Here is a 6,690-nt window from a genome sequence, read left to right on the forward strand (position 1 = left end):
AGCAGTCAGCAGAGGGGCGTGTCCAGACAGATATATATGGTTTACCACAGGTTTTCCAGTGGATGTAGTCACAGATCACAGTCCACAATTCACATGCTTCTGGAGGCCGTTCTGTAAGCTGACTGGGGCAACAGCAAACCTCTCCTCTGGGTTTCATCCTCAGTCCAACGGCCAGACAGAGCAGGTCAATCAAGATTTGTAATGAACCCTAAGATACCTAGCCTCAGAAAGACCTGACAAGTGGTATGATCTTTTGATGTGGACAAAGGTTGCCCACAACACCTTACAGTTGTGGTCACCAACCTTTTTAAGCCCAAGATCCCCTACCTCGGCCTTAGTGAAAGGCAAGATCGACCTACTAAATCATTTAGAGAAAAAACAGCTCAGATTGTACTTCCAACATGAGGCCCTTGATTTGGGTTAATTTGACTTTCATCAAACTTTCAAAATAATTTAACCAAGAAAACACTGTAACTAGCATATCAAACAGGCCATAGCGGCATCCAGCTCATCCAATAATGCCTTGAATAAGCGGTGCTGAAGTGCTTTTGCTCGAATCAAATTCATCAGTTTGACCACCAGTGTCATTACATGAGAAAAGTCCACGACCTTCCCAGCAAAGGCCTGCTGATGAATCATATAGTGATAATCCAGGAAGTCGGGAAAATCAGGTTCATTATGCCACAGTGCTATAAAAACCAACGCGCACACTGCGCATTGCTGGGGCCCCATCAGTAGTAATTGCCACCAGTTTATGAATGGGGATATCATTTTCACGGCCTTTTTTTTAACTCATTGTAAATATCCTCACCTTTTGTTCTCTGCTTTAAGTGAAAAAGAGTGAGGAAGACCTCCTTTGTTGTAAAATCCTGGAAAGCCATTCTGACAAATACAACAAGCTGAGCTGTTTGCATTACATCCAGGGATTCATCAAACTGTGGTGAAAAATATTCACAGAGTGACAAATCCTTTAACACTTGTCGATCCACATCCTTTGAGTAACATGTTTGCTTGGCCTTCAACCCCGATTTCAGCTCCACAACTTTCCTGGTATACTAGTATAAGTTTCAGGGGTACGCAAGCTAATGACACCACTGTTTTTGTTTCCCATTTCTTGTACATTTGGGGAATGTTGTAATTTAAAGGGGAAGAAGGGTTGTAATGTGAGCATTATAAAGATAAGTTAATACCAATTAGGATCATGGTAATATAGCAATACTCCCACTACAGCAACTGCTTTTAAAGAGAGATTGTTTCCAGGGTTGCAGGGTTTTCCTTCCGGTCTTTTCTGCGCATTAGTGAAAACTTCTGTATGCAAATATCGTTTTACCATCCTGGATAAAGTTGTTCCTTTTGGGCATGAAGTTGTCAAGTGGTCCTTTTTCAAAGTAGAAGTTACTACATATTTGCATCAAAAGGTTTATCAGGCATAATGTATTTGTGTATTTATTTTTCTTTTTTTTTGGGATCTACTGGGAAAGTCTCAAAGATCGACCGGTCGATCGCAATCAACTGGTTGATGACCACTACCTTACAGCATTCAGCACATGGGATGACACCGTTCAAATGCCAATTTGGGTATTCTCTGGTCTCTTGGCTGAGCAGGAGGCTGAGGTTGGGGTTCCTGCGGCCCTAGATCTTGTCCAAAGCTGCAAGTAGAATGGAATAGGGCAACAGAGCTTTTGCAGGCACTATCTGTAAGGTGGAAACCAAGGCTAATCGGAGAAGATGGGGACCTGCCTCGCAGCCTGGACAACAGGTCTGGCTGTCTACTCAAGATTTGCCTCCCTAGTGGAGTCTAGAACATTGCCACCCCAATTCATCAGACCCTTCAAGATCCTCTAGAATGTAAACCCTGTAGCTTACACCTTGTAGCTCCCAGGACCCTAAGGATCAATCCCTTCTTCCACATTGCTATATTAAAACTTGTCAGCACCAGTCCCTTAGCCCCATCGCCATCCAGGTTTATCGATAGGGAACAGGTCTTCACGGTCAGAAGAAATTTGGACTCACAAACTGTTCGGGATGTTCGGCAATACCTCATGGACTGGGAAGGATTCAGACCCAAGGAAAGGTACTGGGTGCCTGAAAGACATCTTGGATCAGGTTCTCATCCACAACTACCATCACAGTCTCTCCGAGCAGCCAGGGCTGTCAAGAGTCGGCAAATGCAAGGGGTCCTGTTACAAGGTGCCCCAAAAAGCATCAGCTTCTGAGGTTTAGATGCTCTAATTCTCCATAATATGGCTAGCTAGTGCAGTCCCTTTAAGGGTTCAGGACCCACTAATTGACAATCATGTTTTGGCACCAAGAATTCAGCATTTAAAGAACACCTGAACGGAGCCCCAGTGCTCAATCATAAACTCTACTTGGATTATCATCTAGTGACTTGTTAAGCACTCAGTCCTTGTTTCTATCTAGTATCCTGTCTCAACTCCAGCCTCAGATACTCCAGCATTTCGGTCCTAATTATCCTCTTCTCACAATCCTAATTCTACCTCAGCAATGGAACACAATGGACCATCTCTTGCACTACCTTTTGTTTATTTTTGCACCAAAGTCTTGTTTTGTACAGTCTATTTTTCCTTTGTTGGCTTGTATAATTTATGTTCAAGTTGTATTCTGTGTGTTGTTGGCTGAATCTGTGATGCTGCTACAAGCCAGTTTTTCATTGTCTCTGTACTTGTACATCTGTCAATAAAATCAACTTGAATTTTTCCCCGCACCTTTCCTGAGATCTCTCACTCTTCATCCTCCCATCCTTTCTTGGGTGTCTCTCACTCCTGAAAGCCCCATTTTACCAATCGATCTCTACTCTCCTCCTCTTCTCCAGGCACCCACCATCCTCTTTTTTTCCCGATTCCCCACTCTCCCTCCACCACACTCCTTTTTGTCTTTTGTAGTTTTCCTGATGTCAGACCTTGGCTTTTTTTTTGTGCCCTACTCTCTATCCTGAAAATAAACTTCCTCAAGAGTTTGTAGTCTATTTGATACAGTATGATGAAATCCCAGGATAGTTTTCAATGCGGATACAATAGTGCTAGACAGTGACTTATTCAAGCTCATCTGCAGAAACAGCTACCAGTAATTCCTACTTTGGCATGAACATTGAATTCTCTCCCCCTCCCTTCCCCCATTCCACTTTTGCTCTGCCTCCTCCTCCAGCTGCCTATCACCTCCCTCATGGTTCTGCTTCCTTCCACTACCCATAGTGTTTTCCCCTTATATTCCTTCTTCACCTTTCCTGCCTATCCCCACCCTGCTTCCCCTCCCCCACCCCTTGATCTTTCCCCTTACTGGTTTTTCACCTGGCACCTACCAGCCTTCTCCTTCCCACTCTTCCCCCACCTTCTTTATAGGGCCCCTGCCCCCTCCCTCTTCAGTCCTGATGAAGGGTCTCGGCCCGAAACGTTGACTGTTCATTTCCACGGATGCTGCCCGACTTGCTGAGCTCCTCCAGCGTGTTGTGCATGTTGCTTTGATCCCAGCATCTGCAGTATATTTTGTGTTTATAATTCCTACCTTTAATGTCTCTCTTTTTCCTTTTCAAGGTGGATGGGGTTCTGTTGAAGGCCTTGACCTAGAGCTACACTCAAACTCCAGTTTTTTGTGGTGATGGGACACGCTCCCCAGACTCACTATCCAGCCATTTTTTGATATCCCAAGGATGTGGCCTAGAAGACTAGCGCACCTTTGAGGTTCCGAGGCTCTTGTGACCTTGGAGTAGAGCCAATTCTGTCTCTGTCATCGGTGTCCTTGTGGGGAGAAAAGCCACATGGCAGAGTTTAACACTGTAAATCAGCAAATGTTAGTCTCCCCTTATGCTGTGTGGCACCTCTCTGTCTCTTTATTAGGGAGAAAAAGAATTTGTGATATATCGAATTGTTAGGTGAACGATTCGTTTTCATATACTGCAAATCATGATCTTTCTTGGAGGCTTCACTATTGCCTGCTTGGTGGGTGGAGGGTGTTAATTTTTGTTGCTGAAGTAAGTGGGGGGAGGAGGGCCATTGCTCTGCTGAAGCCTGTGTGTGGGAGGGGGCAGTTGAGGGCTTTGAGGTTCTAATGTTTTTACTATCATTCATTCTTTGGGGCACTCTTTTGTTTTTCGTTAGATGTCTGTGAAGAACAATAATTTCAGGTTGTATATTGTATAAACTCTCTGATAGTAAATGGAACCATTGAACTATTTAACTATTGAATTAGCTTTTAATACTGTCTGTGTCAGATGAAAATATTAAGAAGAATACCATAAGTTTCTTCAGATACATAAAATGTAAAAGATGTGAGAGTGGTCATCGGACTGCTGGAAAAGATTCTGGAAAGGTAGTAACGGGGGACAAGGGAATGGTGGATGAACTGAATAAGTATTTTGCATCAGTCTTCACACTAGTGATATGGTGGAAGTTACAGGTGTCAGGGGTTCTTGGGAAACTGAAAGGTCTGAAGTTAGGCAAGTCCAGCTAGACCAGATGGTATACAACCCAGGGTTCAGAAAGAGGAGGGTGAAGAGATTGTGGAGGGATTAGTAATGGTTTTTCTGGAATGGTTCCAGAAAACTGGAATAATGTAAATGTCACTCCACTCTTCAAGAAGGGAGAGGCAGAAGAAATTAAACTATAGACGTGGACGATGTTGAAGTCGATTGTTAAGGATGATAAAATAGGCTGTAGTTAGCATGGTTTCCTTGACAAATTTCTTGGAATTATTTGAAGAAATAACAAGCAGGATAGACAAAGGAGAATTGATTAATGTTATGTACTTGGATTTTCAGAAGGCCTTTGGCAAAGTGCCATATGTGAACCTGCTAAACAATCTATGAGCCCATGGTATTACAGGAAAAATTTTAACATGGATAAAGCACTGGCTGATTGACAGGACAAAAAGAGTAGGAATAAAAGGAGCCTTTACTGACTGCAAAGAGGAAATCTGCAGATAATGGAAATCCAAGCAACTCACACAAGATGCTAGAGGAACTCAGCAGACCAGGCAGCATCTATGGAAAAAAGTACAGACTTTGGTAGTGTGGTGAACTACATATATCTGTCTGGACACGCCCCCACCTGCTGACTGCTCCTGTGACTCCTCCCACAGACCCCGGTATAAAGGCAATTGGAGGTACAGACCCTTCCTCAGTCTCCAGGATGTTGTGTGATGGTCACTTGCTGCTTGTGCTTTCTTCCAGCCAATAAAAGCCTACCTTAACCCACATCTCAGAGTTATTGATGGTGCATCAATTTTATTGGCTGGAAATTTTAAAACATGGAAAGCATTTTATGTCTAGAAAAATTGAACATTGATCCTCAAGACTCAGAAGCAGCTCTTACCTTTGAACTCTGACTTGCATGCATCCAATCATACTTGGAGGAGATTCGTGTGACTGAGCCCGCTACTATGCACAAAATCCTCCTTTCGAGGGTCAGCCCGAAAGTTTACTCCCTTATCAGGGACCTGCCGACCTACCCAGGGGCACTGGACGCCCTCAAAAGACAGTACCTGTGGCCGGTGAACACCGTCTACGCAAGACATCACTTAGCGACGCGGCGGCAGCGGACTGGCGAGGTGAGCGGGGAGTTTGTCCGAGCCCTACAGACACTCGTGCAGGCCTGCGACTGCAAGGGACTGATGGCAGAACAGCATGCGGAGCTCCTGGTATGAGACGCCTTCGTTACGGGGATCAGGTCATTGTATGTGCGCCAGCGGCTGCTGGAAAATGCCGATCTTACCCTACGCTCGGCGATCGAGATGGCCGACACGCTGGAGGCTGCTCTGCACAACGCTGACACTGTCCAACTATGCGATCCCCCGCTGGTTCCATGGACACCACAGACCCCGCCACTCACGAGCGAATCAACCACCGCTGCTGCCAGTCGCAAGTCTATGAACTCCCTGAAACCGACCACAGCTGCTGCCAGTCGCAAGTCCGCGCAGTGTTACTTCTGCGGACTCGAAAAGCACCCCCGAAAACACTGCCCGGCCCGAGAAGCTACCTGCTCCAGCTGTGGAAAGAAGGGCCATTTCGCCAAGGTCTGTAAGTCTGAACCACAAGCAGGGTCGAGCAGCGCCGCGTGCAAGGCATTGGGGTCGCCATCGTGGTCGCCGCCATCTTGCCTGCCCGCCTCGTGCGAGGCATGGGGGTGGCCATCTTGGTCGCTGCCATCTTGCCTGCCCGCCTCGTGCGAGACATGGGTGCGGCCATCTTTGTCGGCGCCACCTCGCCCTGCCTCCGACCCACGGGTGCTTACCGGGCACCAAGACGGCGATTCAACTCTGGCCTCCGTAAACCTCGACCAAAGCGCCCCACACCAGCTTGCAAGGTCAATGATGGACATCCTGGTGGAGGCGCACAGGACTAGCTGCCTGTTTGACACGGGCAGCACTGAGAGTTTTATTCACCCAGACACGGTGCAACGCTGCGGACTTGTGACACGGCCGGTAAGCCAGAGGGTCACCATGGCTTCTGGGTCGCATTCCACAGACATCCGGGGGGGTTGTGTAGTGACACTGGTGGTGCAGGGCACAGAATATCGGGACTTTGCGCTACTGGTCATGCCTCAACTGTGGGCGCCTGTGCTATTGGGGCTGGACTTCCAGAGCCACCTAAAAAGTGTGACTATGGCATATGACGGGCCCCTCCCACCACTCACTGTCAGGAACCCTCAGTTTTGTGGGACTTCGTCATATACCCCG

The sequence above is a fragment of the Hemitrygon akajei genome, chromosome 12 (genome assembly GCF_048418815.1).
Source record: "Hemitrygon akajei chromosome 12, sHemAka1.3, whole genome shotgun sequence".
NCBI lineage: Eukaryota > Metazoa > Chordata > Chondrichthyes > Myliobatiformes > Dasyatidae > Hemitrygon > Hemitrygon akajei.